Consider the following 17,200-nt stretch of genomic DNA (forward strand, 5'->3'; position numbering starts at 1 on the left):
TGTATCAGGGGGTCTTGGTCTGGGCTCTATGAACTTTAAAAAAGAAATGAAAACAATATTTCAACATAATTGATTTTCTTTGGAATGTTAATTTTATGTGTTTAAAAACATCATTTTGAGAAAGGGACTATAGGTTTCACCAGATTGCCAAAAGGGTCCATGACACAGAAACCAACCTGGAAAGTGATTTGAAATTACACACAAAGAAGTTAGATGGGCAGTTAGTTCAATGAGTCAGTCAATTAGTAAGGTATCTGACATAGGCACAGTGATTAGACAGTGAGATGGGCCCAGGGAGTGAATGCGAGAGAAGGCTTGTTTGCACTTGGGAAATTATGCAGGATTTTTAGTGATTCCTAAGCTGTTCTTTGACACAAAAATCTTTCTGTTTATTCTCAACATTCTCCCAGGGATCTTGAGTGGCTTGGGTCATGAAATAAATACCAAGACAGCGAAAGAATCAAAATTACAGGTAACTTAAAGAGAGATGGATGACTCCATAAAAGATGAGTGTTGGATATAAGTAGTTTACAGTACATTACCAGTGATGACATATGTCCAAAACATGACACAAAAAATTATCACTAAGGAAATATTTGACCAGAAAAGGAACTGGGCTGGACATACAGCAAAAGAGAAATAATAAATAGTTTGAGGGCTTTATAAACTAGTAGTTAGTGCTCAAGTAATGTTAAAAGACCTAGAAGAAGCCTTCTAGGGCATTAGTTAGAATATGTAAGGACGATTCCTGGACAGTCATGAACAAGAATTGCACAGGATGAGAAGGTCTATGATCTGGACCAATTTGGACAGGACCCACACCAATGAGAATATAGCTTCTTCAAAATAAGTACATTTGTCAGAATTGCTACCTTAACAGGTAATGTAGTCTGAAAATATAAATAGGTTGAAGATGCATATGCAGGCAAATAAAAGGTTTAGATAGGTTTTGTTTTTGGTCCTGATTTGTGATTTAATTGATGTAGGTTATACCTAGGAAGGAAACTCCCTCTACCAAAGCACGTTGGCAAATTGTAATTTATAGTCTTTATTTCTTTTTTGGCTAGGCAATGGGATTAAGTGACTTGCCCACAGTCACACAGCTAGTAAGTGTTATGTGTCTGAGGCTGGATTTGAACTCAGGTCTTCCTGACTCCAGGGCTTTGTGCTCTATCCACTGCTCCATGTAATTTATAGTCTTAAAGAGTTTCCTGAAACACTGAGAGGAGGTAGTTTGCCCGTGGTCACATGCTACTATAAGCCAGAGGCAGGATTAAAACCCAGTTCTCTCTGACTCCCAGCTGGGCTTATCTTCTATTTACTATGTTACCCTGACTTTTATCTTAGATTTTACACGCATATATCTCTCTATGGTGGCAGTGGTTAAGAGTGCTGGACTTATATAGTCAGGAAGTTAGGAAGCCCTAAGTACAGATTCCACCTGAGAAACTCACTAGCTGTATGACTCTGGATAAATCACTTATCCCCTCTCAGCCTCAGTTTTCTTATATGTAAAATGGGGATCATAGTAGTACTTGTTTCACCAGGTTGTTGTGAGGATCAAATGAAATTATGTGTGAACAATGCTTTGAAAACCTTAAAGAGTTACATAAACACTGGTCATTATTACACAATACACACAACACACACAAATAGTTTAGGGTAAGTTCACGTATGAAGTCTAGAAAAGGCTATTTGAAGGAAGGTAGATGCTTGGCATGATCCCTGATAGTCACATCCTCTCACAGGTGATTGAAGGCATGGTCAGTGATAGGTTCATGGGCTAAATGGGTCACTAATGTGACCTGGTATGCCATTTCACATACCCTTACACTGTGGTAAGGGTGGTGAATAGGAGAGCTGCTGTTGTCAGAGGGCTACGAGCTACTCTTTGAAGACAGATTATCTACAGCAAGACACAATCAAGAAGAGGTAGAAAAGGTAGTAGTAACAACATACTTGTGTTCAAATTCATAGTGAAAGATCATGATCGAATGAACCAAAGCCAGAATGTCCTGCCTGGGTGTGACCCTGTCACTGTAACGTCCACTGAGGTAGCCTGTTTTTCATTTTGAGATTCAGTTTTTAATTACAATTGCACGAATGCATTTCTGTGTTCTTCAGTCTTTTTCAAAGGACACTTATGAACACCCAAGGTCGACACACAATATTTTCTTTTGTTCCAACTCGCTACCTCATATCCTTCTACTTTTAGAGTAGCCACAGGGCTTTGCTCTTATTACTGGGTGTAACTGTGACACCAGGGGAGTCATGCTGAAATTATAGCATCCTCTTTGGTATCATTGAAGTGCTGTTTCTTGCAGTGAAAACCTGGGCCAGGGTGGAAATGCCAATAGCAAAAAGTGTTTGAATTGTAGTCTTGGATTCGTTACTTAATATTCCATTACCTCCCACATTCTTATTTTAATCATGACATTATGGCCCTGATGTTATTGAAGGGATGGTACTGAGTGTTGATGAGATAAATTCTGAAATAAATATTTTGAGCTTTCCAGATGAAAAGTCCTTGACAAATACCAGGTTACAGAATTATTTAGATACATGAGTTGGTGAGTATATGTTAAAGTCATGGATATTTCTCATTTTAAAAAAATCTCAAGAAAGACTTTAAACCCACAGGCCATCTCTGACTTAAGTTCAGGAAATTATCCAACTTTCACTATAAGATTTATTATTAATATTCTTTTTCATCTTAGGGATATTAAATATTATTAATTTAAGTATATTAACTTGATATGCACATATGTATATCTATATATATGTATATGTGTACATATATAGTGTGTGTATGTGTGTGTATATATAGATATAGATATAGATATAGATATAGAGAGAGAGAGGGGGAGAGGGAGAGGGAGAGACAAGTCATTTAACTTTAACTCTGTCTCAGTTTCCTCATCTGTAAAATGAGCTGAAGAAGGAAATGGCAAACTACTCTAGTATCTTTGCAAAGAAAACCCCAAATGAGGTCACAAAGAGTCAGACAGGACTGGAATGACTGCATAACAAAATATAGACAGAAAGGGGGAGAGATAGAGACAGAGACAGGCACACAGAAAGAGAGGAAGGGGGGCAGGGAGAGAGAGGGGAAGAGAGACAGAGACAAACAGCTGCAGGAAGAAGACTGGGCTGGGAGCTAGTAGACTAAGGTTCTAGATCTGACTCCATCATTAAATAACTAACATTGGGAAAATTCCTTAACCTCTTTGAATTTTAGTTCCCTCATCTGTCAAGTCCACCTAATAATATCTGCCTTAACTATTTAACGACCTCACTAGGACATCGTAAAAGTCAATGTAATAATAGATGTGAGTGAAAGTATTTTGAAAAAAAAAAACCAAAAACTGGAGGGGACCCTCTGTCTAGTAAATTCACTGGGTAAGGAACTCATAGTGTAGAAACTTCTTCCACTGATGTATTACTTAAAATTAAATTGTTGGAGGCACCAGGAGATAAAGTTAAATTTATCCAAGACCACCCAGCTGCTGTGCTTCAGACTCAGGAGTTCAACCCAGGTCTTCCAGGTTCCAAGGCTGGCCCCTCTTACATACTATGCTGCCTCTCTTCGAAAATGATTAAGACTATACATATATATGTGTATGCATGTGTGTGTGTACACATATACACACATATGTATATAACGCAAAATTTTACTAATGCCTATATCAAAAAAATTTTAATTGAATTTTCAAATAAGTAGACTGGAATTGATAGGGGATGAGATTCATGCTGGACCCCTAAAAGGACCCCAAAAGCCCTGAACCCAGATCTCTAGTGTTCGCCTGAGGCACCCATACTATCCCAGTATAATCCTTTTAACTGCCCTTTCATTGTGGCCCTCATTGTCTGCACCTGGCCCCAGCCCAGGCTATTTCGCCACTCCTTAATCCCATCTAGACCCCTTCTCTGTTACCTTCCAGTCACCCCAAGCTATTGGCTACTCCTTGACCACATCCAGATCTTCCCACAGTGTTTTTGTATATAAGGGTCCATCCTGCCCCCATTAAATTGCTCAGATCCTTTAAAAGTCTGGCCCGCTTGTCAAGACAAGTGGCACAACAGCACAGATTCTTAAAATCGCACCCATCTCAACCAGTGTTTTCATAAACCTTGTCTCTGACTGAAAGAAGGCTTGAGTTGGATTCTTTCAAGGCAAAAGCTGTGCCTCTTGCCCTTGCATTTTGGAGTTCCCAACACCTCTAGACCGCAACAGAATTAACATACTTTAGGGGGAAAAATGAGATATGCGGATTCAGCTTTTATGCAGGAGGGAAAAGGTTATATTAAGTCCTGGATCTATCATAAATCAGAGTAACAAAAACATATACTCAAAGTCTTTTTTCAAGAGAAATGGGAGTTCTAATCATGCATATAACAGTAAGTCATATATGAACCCATGTATGTATCTATATATACATGTGTGCATAATATATATTCATATATGAACCATTACGTATTCTATATAATGCAGTTTCCAAAATGCTTTCCTTTTAACACCCCTGTGAAGTGGTAGTCCAAACAGTATTATCGTTATTTTGCATTTGAGTAAACAGAAACTCCTCTTATGAGGAGGCAGTATGGCATAAATAGATAGAGCACTGGACTGGGCCTTAGAAAGACACTGATTCGAATCAGCCCTGCCAGGTATGCAACCTTGGGCACTTAACTTTTTTCATCTGCAAAATGGAGTAATAATTTCTGTATTACTTATTTCACAGTTATTTTGAGTTATTTGCCTAAGGTCACATGGCTGATAAATGGTGGCCCTGGGACTAGAATTCTGGTTTCCTTACTTCAAGTCCAACTGTCTTTCTAAAAATCTCTGTGCCCTAAATTCCAGATTAAATTTGTGGGCCACATTACATAAATCACTGCAGGCAAAAGCGATCTGATAAGGGCAAGCTAAGACTAGTCTCTTTTCATCATGACCAATGGTTACTTCCAAAACACAGAAAAAAAATAACCAGACAAGGCTGACCATTTTTGAACTTATGAGGCTGCGGTAATGGAATACTTCTGTGTCAGATCCTGGTATATAAATACTAGCAAAACCAGTTTGCTCCTGAATTTGAAAGAAAGGTACCACCAATAATTCACTGTCACTATTTCTTGCAGCTTCCTGGTACTTCCCATCTGCTAAGTAACAGGCAAGAAAACACCTGCTGTGCCACTGACTCCCTGTATGAATTTGGAGAGGGCATTTCAGCTCAGTCAATTTTTTTTTTCACTTAAAAACAAGAATAACTATAAAGAGCTTATAGTAATATGTGGTGAATGCCAGGCCTTAGAAACCAAAACTTATCTAGTTGTATCCCTGGTGTTTTAGATAATTCTTTGCACAAAAAGCTTAATTTTTTTTTATTCATTCATTCATATGACAAATTTATCTTGTCCCAACCATCAAGTTGACATCAAAGATCATCTATACCCATTAACTCAATACATTTCTATTTTGATAATAAAATCAAATGCATTCTCAGGCCATAAGAATAAAATAGTTTAATTTTTGAGAAGTCTTTCCTTTATTTTATCCCATATTATCTACCAAATAGGTAGATTACTTTTACAGAGTTGTGAGGGATGTGCTTTGCAACCCCCCTTTTTTTTTAAGTGAGGCAACTGGGGTTAAGTGACTTGCCCACAGTCACACAGCTAGGAAGTATTATGTGTCTGAGGCCAGATTTGAACTCAGGTCCTCCTAACTCCAGGGCTGGTGCTCTATTCACTGCGCCACTTAGCTGCCCCTGTAACCCTTTTTTTGCTGTTGCTCAATTGTTTCATTCAGGTCTGAATCTTCATGATCCTATTTGTGATGTTCTTTTCTTTCTTTTCCTTTTTCCTTTTTTAGTATTTTATTTTCTTCCCATTACATGTAAAAACAATTTTCAACATTCATTTTTAAAAATTGAGTTCCAAATTCTCTTCCTCCCTCCTTACCCCTCCCTCATTGAGAAGGCAAGTGATTTGATATGTTATACATGTGTAGTTATGTACAATGTATTTCCATATTACTCTGTTGTAAAAAAAACCAACCAAACAAACACAGACTGAAATAAAAACCAAGAAAAATAAAGAAAGTAGAAAAAGTATGCTTAGATATGTATACAGATTCCATCAGTTCTTTCTCTGGGGATGGATAGCATTTTTCACAGTAAGTCCTTCAAAGATGTCTTGGATCATTGTATTGTTGAGAAGAATGGGTAAGTCATTCACAGCTGATCATCTTACAATACTGCTGTTACTGCGTACAACATTCTCCTGGTTCTCATTTCACTTTGCATCAGTTCATTTAAGTCTTTCCAGGTTTTTCTGACAGCATCTAGCTCATCACTTTTTATAGCAAAACAGTATTCTCTCACAATCATATACATTTGTGGTTTTCTTGGCAGAGATCTGGGAGTGGTTTGCCATGTCCTTCTCCAGTTCATTTTACAGATGAAGAAACTGAGGCAAACAGAGTTAAGTGAGTTGCTCGGGGTCATACAGCTTGGAAAATGTCTGACGTGGGATTTGAACATGTGAAGAGAATTCTTCCTCACTCTAGGCCCTGCACTCTAGCCATTACACCACCTAGCTGCCCTTGCAACCCTCAAAATGTAGCATAAATGTGATGCTTATTTTATACTGTTAAAAATAAGTCAACCCAAATTAAAAGAGGTAGGGAAGGAAGGGAAACTGGGTAGTAAATGATGTATGCTTAGCAATCCAATTTAGCATATTTGATATTTGAAATAGTGAATCCAGTCATGAACATATGAATATGCTAAAATATTCAGTGTCTAAAGAAACCACAGTGGGCTTAGGAAAAATTGGGCAACAAGCAATGAAAATTGGAGAGTCTAAAAGAAATTTAGCTCTACCTGCTGTTCTTTCTGTGCCCTTTGAGTTATGCTGGAATACCTGTGGGAACACAGGCTTGTGGGCCACTGGCTGTTTTTACATGTAATTTCTGAATCTGTAGAGGCATGGTCAGTCAGTTCAGTTCTTTTGGCATGTTCAATGGGCAAACTGCTACAGAATTGATTAGATCCACTTTTCTGTTAGCTACTTGGATAGTCAAACAATGCATGAACCAGGCCTAATAGTTATTTCAGTTGCATGGGCACAGTCTTGAATATTTGCTGTAGCAGATGCTGAGAACTTATTAGCCTGCTGGCATGATAAGGAGTAAGTAAAAAGGAAGAGGGAGTGGGCAGCTAGGGTGCTACCAAACACAGGTTGAACGGAGATTAAAACTAGTTGTCCATGCAGACAATGAATGTCTTTTTTTTGGCCCACTTACTTCCATAGCTAGTTCAATCTAGTCAGTGCAGAAAAGACTTGGTTTTTAAAAACAACAGCAACATCAACAAAAGCAAGAATAGACTGGTAGCCCTTTATAGAACAATCATTTAGGTGAATTCTGGGGCCTTTGAGGAGGTAAGAAAGCATAAATTATAGAAGTAAGAGCCTTCCCAGAAAACCCACCTTCCTTCCTCAAAGAGTTCAGTGCCTGACTCACAAGCCTCTCTCTCCTCCCCAACTTCTGCCCTCATACTTGCTGTGTTCAGCTGGCCCAACTCTTTGTGGCCCCACTTGGGGTTTCCTTGGCAAAGACACTGGAGTGGTTTGCTATTTCTTTCTCTAGCTCATTTTACAGATGAGGAAACTGAGGCAAACAGGATGAAGTGATTTGCGCAGGGTCACACAGCTAGTAAGTGTCTGAGGCCACATTTAAACTCAAGTCTTCCAGCCTCCTGGTCAGACACTCTATCCACTGGGCCACTTAGCTTCTCAGCCCTCACATTAGGGGACTTCAATGTACATACTGATACTCTCTCAAACACCTTTACCTCTGAGTTCCTAACGTTGCTTATTTCTCATGACCTACTCCTCCATTCTACCTTAGATACACACAGAGATGATCTTACCTTTGATCTTGCCATCATCCACAAGTGCTCTGCTTCCATGTTTAGAAACTCTGAAATTCCCATATCTGATCACAATTGGTTTATTCCACCTCTTCCTCTGCCTTGTGAACCCTACTCTTCTTCACTATGATCTCTAACCCCTGAACCCCTAAATTCTTTCCTAGGTAGTTACCCCTTATACTCTCCTCCCCTCCCCATCTTGGACTTCTTAGTGAACCAGTTCATCTTGACACTGTTCTCTTCTCCATTCCCTTACCATGGCATCCTCTATCACTGATCTTGTCCCGCCAAAACAGCTGTGAATTACCCTTACCATCTTCTGCCTTAGCTCCTGCCTACTGCTGCCTAACAAAGCTGAGAAAAAAAAAATCCTGAAACTGTACTGACTGGACCTACCACAAATTTGTGTTACATAATATCATCTACTGCAAGGTAATCCTTTTACATTTCCCTAATTGACTTACTAGACCACTCACCGCAGTGGCTTTTCCAAACATTTTTATCTCTCCTCAAACCTCTCATGGTTCCCCTTTCCCCACCCTCTCAACTGAGAACCTTGCCTTATAATACACTGGAAAAACAGAAGTTCCTCACCAACAGCTTCCTCTTCTCCCCTCTTCCTCAATTCACATGCCTTGTGTCACTACCTACTTCTTCCTCTCATTTCATATGATGAGGCAACACTTTCCCTTGCCAAGGCAAGCTCCTTCTACATGTATGAGTTCATTCCATCCTGTCTTCTCCAGAAGACTGCCTCCTCTATCGTTACCACTTTCTTACTTTTCTTCAATAGCTACTTGTCCAGTGGCTCCTTCCTTACCGCCTACAAATATGTCCATGCATCTCTCATTCTCAAAAAACCCCTCACTGGATATGTCCATCTCTGGTAACTAGCATCCCTCATTTTCTCCTTCCTTTTCTGCCTAAACTGCTTGAGGCCATCTACAATAGGTGCCCCCACTTGCTTTCCTTTTACTCTCTTTTAAATTTCTGCAGTGTGGTTTCCAAACTCAACATTCAACCAAAACTGCTTTCCCAAAGTTAACAATCTCTTAAGTGACAAATTGGGGCATCTAGGTGGTGCAGTGGATAGAATGCCAGGCTAGAGTCAAGAAGACTCAGCTTTGTGAGTTCAAATCTGGCCTCAGACACTTACCAGCTGTGTGGCCCTGGGTAAAGGTCACTTAACCTTGTTTGCCTCAGTTTCCTCATCTGTAAAATGAGCTGGAGAAGGGAATGGCAAACCACCCTAGTATCTTTGCCAAGAAAACCTCAAAGTGTGGGGAAATGGCTGAGCAACAAGTTATACATCTTATGGCATTTTTTCTCAGTTCTCATCCTTCTTGACATCTTTGTAGTCTCTGACACTATCAATCACTCTCTTCTTTTTTGGTAAATAGTATTTCATTTTTTCTAATTACATGTAAAGATAGTTTTCAACATTCATTTTTTATAAGATTTTGAGTTTCAAATTTTTTTCTTCCTCCTATCCGCCCCCCCCACTCCCAAAGATGGCAAACAATCTGATACAGGTGACACACGTACTATCATGTAAGCATACTCCCAACACAAGTCAGGTTGTGAAAGAAGAAACAGAACAAACCTCTTCTCCTTTTTCTCCAAGTTTTTGTGCCCCAATCTGGTTGCTTCTCAGTCTCCTTTGCTAGATCCAGGTCATGCCCTTTAGCTGTGGATGTCCCACAGGGCTCTAAGCCCTCTTTTCTTCTTCTTATATTATTTAGTGGTCTTATCAGCTCTCCTGGATTCAATTATTTCTATCATATCAATATCTCTATGTAGTATTAATCATCTCTATGCTGATGATTCTCAAATCTACTTATCTAACCTAATTTCCAGTCTTGCATCTCCAACTGTCAATTAGACATCTCAAATCGGAATGTCCCAAAGACATCTTCCATACTACGTGTCCCAAACCGAACTCATTATTTCTTCCCACCACCAAAATCTCCCTTCTTCCTAACTTCCCAATTACAGCGGAGAGTATCACTGTCTTTTTATTCACCCACGTTGGCAACCTAGGCATCATCCATGACTCCTCATTCTCTTCCAAGCCAACTTCCCCCCATCCAATCTATTGCCAAGACCTATTGTTTTGTAACATCTTTCAAATACATCCCCTTCTCTCTTACCATGATGCTGGCCCTCATCACCTCACAGCCAGATAATCAAAAAGAATCTGGTCTCCCTGCCACAAATCTCTCCCCACTCCAGTCCATCCTCCACTCAGCTATCACTGAGTTTGACAATGTCACTACCCTACTCAATTATTTTATTATTATTTACTAAAAATCTTGTTTTGGATTCAAAGCTCTTCATAACCTTCCCTCTTCTCCCCCCTCACCTACTAGTCTTCCAACATCTTATACGTAGTCTGTGATCCACAGACAAAGGCCTCTTTGCTGTTCCTCATGCAAGACTCCAAAACTCTAGGCATTTTCACAAACCTGGAATCCTCTCCCTCCCCATCTCCAATTCCTGGCTTCCTTGGCTTCCCTCAGGAATCCTTTCCAGATCCCCCTTAATTCTCCTGCCTTCCTTCCCCCATAGATTATCTGATTACCAGTTTGTCTATAATTTAATCCCATCACTTGAGGATTATTCCCATCTCCCAGGGAGGAAGTAATTAGGAAGAGCTGAGGTGACTCTTAATCCACCTACTCATTAAAATGTCTACCAATCAAGATTGCCTTACCTTTGCCAGGGGCAGTCTAAATGATGTAATCTCAGACCAATTAGAAGAAAGACACATCTAGGTTTAAAAGACCCTGTCAGCCCCTCACTCTGAGCCTTTGGTCACTGAAGCAATTGGCTCAATTTACTGGTTACTGTTACCCTAACTAATAAATTTATCATGTTTAGAACCTTGTCTCTAATTTCTTTTTTTTTTTGCTTTTTAAAAATTTAGTATTTTATTTTTCCCCAGTTACATGTAAAAACAATTTTCAACATTCATTTTTAAAACTTTGAGTTCCAAATTCTCTCCCTAACCGCCCCCCCCCCCCCCCCGGCAAGCAAAGTTTAATTTTCAAAAGTAACAATAGCTTGATTATACATAGTTGTTTGCATACTGTCTCCCCTATCAGACTATGAGCTTCTTGAGGTCAGGTACTGTCGTTTGTTTTCCTTTGTATCCAATGCCTGGCACATAGAAGGTGCTCAATAAATATTTATTGATTGACTAAGCGGGGGACTTCTTTTCCCCCATACAGAAAATAAGGGAAGTATCATTGTACACAAAATTAAACACAGCCCTATTACTTCTTCTGAGGATGTGGCCTGAGGTAAGCCGCAAATCAGGGAATATGGATGCCAGCATCATAAGCACATCTCCCTGGTTGCCAATCCAATTCAATCCAGTGAGACTCACCATGCAAAGGCTGCATGCTAAATGTTAGGGCTACAAAGACAAAGAAAAAAATGGGTTCCTGCCCTCATGCGATTTGCATGCTATGGGGGAAAGGGGATATAATATGAAAACAGACAATGTATGTACAATATAAACAAGGAGGAGCACAAGGAAAGGTTCCCCATATGTGACACTCAAGCTGAGCCCTGAATGAAGTTAGGGATTCTAAGAGGTGGAGGTGAGAAGAGGCATTACAGCTATGGAGGGACAACCCCACACAGAAGCACAGAGATAGGACAGGAATATCAAGTTTGGGCAGCATTCAATTGATCAACTTGGCTTGCAAGTGTACTGCGTAATGAGAAAGATACAAAATAAGTCTGAAAGAGTAAACCGGAAGCAGATTGTGAAGGGTTTTAAACGCTGAGCTGGAGTGTCTATTTTATCCAAGAGAAAACAGAGCGTCATGAGCAAGGGAATGAATGACCTGTTCAGCCTTACTCTTTGCAGCTTGAATGAGGATGATGGGAGTGAGGACAGACTGGGGTCAGGGAAACCAATTAGTCGGCTACTGCAACAGTCTAGCCAAGAGGGCTTGAACTTCAAGGAAAGCAAATTGTTTTGGGTAATAGAACATGGAAATACAAAGACAGTTTGTCAAAACGAACTATGTGCGTTAATGGTTTTAATGTTTAACACAAATGGACAGCGAGATGTTCCTGGTAAGTACTACAATGAAATTTCTAAGAAAAATACGTTTGGTACATCTTTGCAATGGAGAACTTCAACTTGACAGTTGTTTATGGTGCCTAGATGCTCCACTATGATTTTCTAACTCCAGGGGCTATTAATGTCATTGTTGAGAGAAGAAGTCAAGGCCCAGTAGGGGAAGAGTAGGAACTGCCACAGTGCTGGGAGGGAAAAGGGACTGATGCAGGTCCCCTCATCATGTGTTTTCAACCTCTTTCCATACCCTTAGACACCATTCTAATTTCTTCCCCTCCATGCCATCAATTTCCTATGCTTTCTGGGCACTTCTTCTAGATGCTCCCTTGGTTTTAGTTTCATTAAATAACTACAGAATACCAAGACTGAAGATAAAACACATTTCTGTAAAGTAATAAACAAATGAAAAATGACAACATACTAAGTGACAGGAAGAAAGATGCTGGAGAACCATCCTAAGGAAAATAAATAGGGCTGGAGATGCTGGGAATACTGATAATATATTGAGATAATATTTGTAAATTGCTTTGTGCATCTTAAGGCGCTACATAAAAGTTAGCATTTTTACATTGTCATTATCATCACATCTAGAGTTTGAACAATCCAATTACCTACCCCCTAGCCAGGATCTTCAGGCCCAATTCTCATGGATGCATACGATAGAGAGACCAGGTGGCCGACTGTATGTAACACTCTGAGAGTCAGGAAACATCCTTACAGAATTCACTTCGTTTGAAAGAATAAAGCAGGACCAAAGAGGCCCTTTCACATTGTAGCCAGTGCATAATTTGTAAAATTTTAACCTTGGTTAAAAAGCACAGTAGCAAAAGCACAAAATTATGATATTTGATGTCTTTGAGATTTTTTTAAAAAAAGAAAATGCTGAGTTGTATGCTTAGTACTTCAGAAATACCTCCCCTTCAAAGATTCTTGATCAAAAAAGAGGCTCACTTTTGTAATGAAGAGTTGTCAAGAAAACATAAACTGTGTGTTCAAAGCCAGTTTTGTCTTATTAAAATAGTACTTCACTCTTTTCTATGCTGAATTTTAGGGTTCATGATTTTGTTGCTAATTCACTGAATTCAGAAAATAGCACAAGTCAATCTATCAGACCCTGAAATAGGGCGGTATATTGTATCTACTATAATAATACTGTCATACTTCAGTGGAACAATGGGTTAAGTGATTTGCCCAGGGTAACACTGCTATTAAGTGTTTGAGGCTGGATTTGAATTCAGGTCTTCCTGACCCGAAGCCCAGCACACTATCCACTGTGGCCCCTAGGCTCCCTTAAGAGTTATAATTCTTAATTACATTATTAAAAGTTGTACTTTGTCTTAAAAGATCAGGAGGAGGACCTGCGTAATCTTAGTGCACTTAGTACAAATGAGGGTAGCTGACACCATCCACTAATAAATCTTGTTTCACATGAAAACTGAAACAATTAGCTGGATGATTCAGGATCTCCAAACCTATTGAGTCAAAGTATTGGGGTGGGAAAGGCGGCACTTTTTTGGGGAGGAGGCAGCTAGGTGGCACAATGGATAGAGCGTTGGCCCTGTAGTCAGGAAGACTCTTCTTCCTGAGTTCAAATCCAGCCTCAAACATGTATTAGCTGTGCAACCCTGGATAAGTCACTTAACCCTGTTTGCCTCAGTTTCCTCATCTACAAAATAAATTCGAGAAGGAAATGGCAAACCACTCCAGTATCTTTGCTGAGAAAACTCCAAATGGGTTCATGAAGAGTCAGGTACAACTGAAAAACTACTGAGCAACACTGGTTGAATGCCTGATTTAATTTATCAGATAATCTTTCTACTTTCTCATTTGCCTGTTTTAAAAAAAAATTCTGGGAATCAACACTAACTTGGTGAAATTTTGGGGTAGGCCTTCCTTTCTAAACCAGGTCCCTATTCTTGCCTGTGCAATTACAAATAGAGAAAAATTCTGGGGCTATTTAATCTACTTGCTATCTCATGGTTTATATTTTTTTTCTTTTCCTCTTCCTCCTGAGAAACAAATTAAATAAATAGGCTCGCATCCCATTGTATTGATTGTTATCTTCTTGAGTAATGAAGTAATTTATACATAGTGATGTATTTTTATCTGTTTGGATGATCTTCAATGAGTTTGGAAGGAAAGTAGAATATAGTATATAGGGGAGGGGAAAAATTAAATAATGAAAACAAAAGTAGAAAAAGGTTAAAGAAGGTGATAAAGGAGGGGAACCTGATTAACTACACATAATATGACTTCCACCAACTTGTCATCACTGTTGCCTTTCTCTATGTCCAATAGAGAGTCTAACACCCACAATAATATCTGCCCATCCAAATATCTCTCATTTTGTTTCAGGAATGGCTGGCCAGTTTGTTGCTCATTATTAGCATAGCTGAGCACAAATAACCCTTCACTTGAAGAGTTTGTCATTTTTTCTTTTCCTTATGAAATTCCTTTTTATTACATGTGAGTCAAGTGCAAATTATAATGATAAGATGTGGCTAGATACCTGTTCTCTCCTTACGCTTGGGAACACCTACCCTTACATTAGTTAAAATGTCTAGTATCTTTCTGGGGGCAACAGAAACTGGATGATACCTCTAACAGAATCATTTTCTCCACAAAATCTCATGTAGCACTAAAACAACTAAATATCAAAATTTAATATAGCTAGGACTTTTAAAAATGTGCATTTTTAAAGATTTCTATTTCTCCAAGAAAAATAAAAGGTAATTTCAGATAACTGGGATACAGAGAGAAGAATGACTTTGTCTTCCTGGAGACAAAACTACTGCAACAGCATCTCAAGACTTCCTCAACTAGCTTTACATAATAAGATCCTATGGAGATTACAAAGACCTACTCAATACTCACATTCTATTTTCTAAATTTTGACATATACATGGAGGACACATGCTTTTCAAAATCTTATTTTCAATCTTTTAGCCAACTATATGATATAATCTACTGTAGAATAACTCATTTGTGAAAACCCATCTGTTTCCTTCCAAAATCATAAATAACTAGGATCAGAGATTTAGAGCTCTAGGGGATTTTAGAAGCCACCCTAAAATGCTTTACCCCTTCATCTTTCAAGGGAGGAAACTGAGGCTCAGAGAGATTAAGAGGCATGCCTAAGGTCATACAAAGTGGGATGCACTCAATATATGTGTAGATTATTCTCACAAAATTTTTACATGGCCAGGAAAAATTCCCTGAAAGTTGTAAGAACACAGATAATACCTTGTTATCAAGAGAGGCTGAAGGGTACTTTTGGCCAAGACAAATGCCTGAATGGGCCTGGTTACTGACAAAATGCTGACATTTATTTTAGACTGAATAATGATCAAGAAACCCATTGACAATCTACAGTTACTTCTTCCACCTCAGAACTGCCCAGTCTGTGGAGGAAGCTAAGCCCGTGGACAAAGGAAAAGGAGGCCCTCCAGATAAGCAAATGGAGTGCAGAGGCATTCTCCCAGCAAGCAAGGAAAGCAGGGGGCAAGGAAACCTATAAAGTTCTGTGTCTTCGTAAAGGCATTGAGAGTAAATGGGGTCCCAAGGAAGTCCCAGGGTGGCCCAAAAGCCCCAGTATGGAGACCCTGGAAGTCCCAGGGAGTGGCAGCAGGCAGCGGTGCTCATACTTAGACAGAAAGCCTTTCCCGATCGCCTTTGCCTGGGATGATTATTTCCAGTCTGTCCTCTATAGGGCTTGTTTATACAGAGTTGTTTTCATGCTGTCTCCTCCATTAGACTGTCAGCTCCTTGAGAGCAGAGACTGTTATTTGCCTTTCTTTGCAGAAGTAATTTAATGTTTATTTGAGTGACTGAGCTTACGCCCATGGTCTCTGAGGACCCTAACACTCTGTTATGAGACATCAGAGAGGGCCCTGAAGCTCCAACACTGTGAACTTCAAAAATTAATAGGCAGGGAAGAGAGGGGAGTACACTAACTCTGGGAGTTGGTCAGTTTAAGATCCTTGGGATTCAAGTTGAGACCAAGCAGGGTGGACCATCTCACCCAAAAGCAAATTTAGAGATTCCCCAAAACGAGTAAATAACTCAACAACTAGGCAGCTAGGTGGGGCAGTGAATCAATGGCCTGGAGTCAAGAAGACCTGAATTTAAAGCCAGCCTCAGACACTTAATAGCTATCACTTAACCTCTGTGTGCCTCAGTTTCTTCGTCTGTAAAATGGAGATAATAATAACACCAAGGGTTGTTGTGAGGATCAAATGAGATAACTGTGAAACTTTTTGTACAGTGCCTGGCACATAGCATTATATAAATGTTAGTTATTTTTATTATTATTAACTGCAAGCAAAGGAAACATTATTTTTCCACGACGACTACATGAATAAGTACAATAAATTAAGTGAAATTTTAAAAAAATGAAATAAAAGCTCTAGAGCAAAGAATTGGAAAGAGAATAAGTATCTTAGAAGATAAAGTGATAAACCTTCCCCAAGAAATGGAATCCCTGAAAACTCAAACAGACCAAACAGAAATGAGACAGCAAAAAATATTGGAACAAAATTAAATGGTTGAAAGAAAAAAAGAAAATATAAAATATCTGATTTAGAAAACTAACCTGGAAAACAGGTAGAGGAGGGAACTGAAGAATCACTGGACTCCCTGAAAGCCATGATTAAAAATAAAAAGCCTAGATACTTTATTTCAAGGAAGCATATATAAAAAATGTCTAGATCTATTAGAACCAGAGGGCCAAGTAAAGATAACATGAATCTACCATTAGCTTCCTGAAAGAAACCCCAAAAGGGTAAATCCCCAGAATGAAACAACCAGAATCCAGAGCTTCCAGGAAAAAGAAAAAATGTTGCAAATAGCTAAAAAGGAGTTCAAAGATCTAGAGTCAAGATCACATAATACCTGGCAGCTTCTATTAAAAATGAGAGATTTTGGAATACAATATTGCAAAAAGATAAAAGGTAATAGATTTATAGCCAAGAATAACTTTATCTAGCAAAGCAAAATATAACCTTGTAAGGGGAAAAAAAGAACTTTTATTGGAATAGAGAACTTTTAAGAGTTTCTAATAAGCTAAATACAAACTCTGAAATATAAACAATAGAGTCTAGAGCAACCTAGAAAAGTAAAATTATTTGAACAATCGGAAGAAGCACTAGGATGACACAATGCTAGCAATTTAATAGGG

At 39.0% G+C, this 17,200-nt stretch overlaps 1 long non-coding RNA gene across 1 annotated transcript; it reads right to left on the bottom strand.

Annotated features, from left to right (window-relative positions):
• Positions 1-5,505: 5,505 nt before the first annotated feature.
• On the bottom strand, positions 5,506-9,395 carry LOC144454505 (uncharacterized). Its single transcript, XR_013482942.1, has 2 exons — positions 7,932-9,395; positions 5,506-6,465 (listed from the first exon to the last, which is right to left on the bottom strand). It is a non-coding gene; the product is annotated as an uncharacterized LOC144454505 (long non-coding RNA).
• Positions 9,396-17,200: the final 7,805 nt, after the last annotated feature.

This window comes from Phascolarctos cinereus, unplaced genomic scaffold (assembly GCF_003287225.1).
Source record: "Phascolarctos cinereus isolate Bilbo 61053 unplaced genomic scaffold, phaCin_HiC Scaffold_726;HRSCAF=1367, whole genome shotgun sequence".
Lineage (NCBI taxonomy): Eukaryota > Metazoa > Chordata > Mammalia > Diprotodontia > Phascolarctidae > Phascolarctos > Phascolarctos cinereus.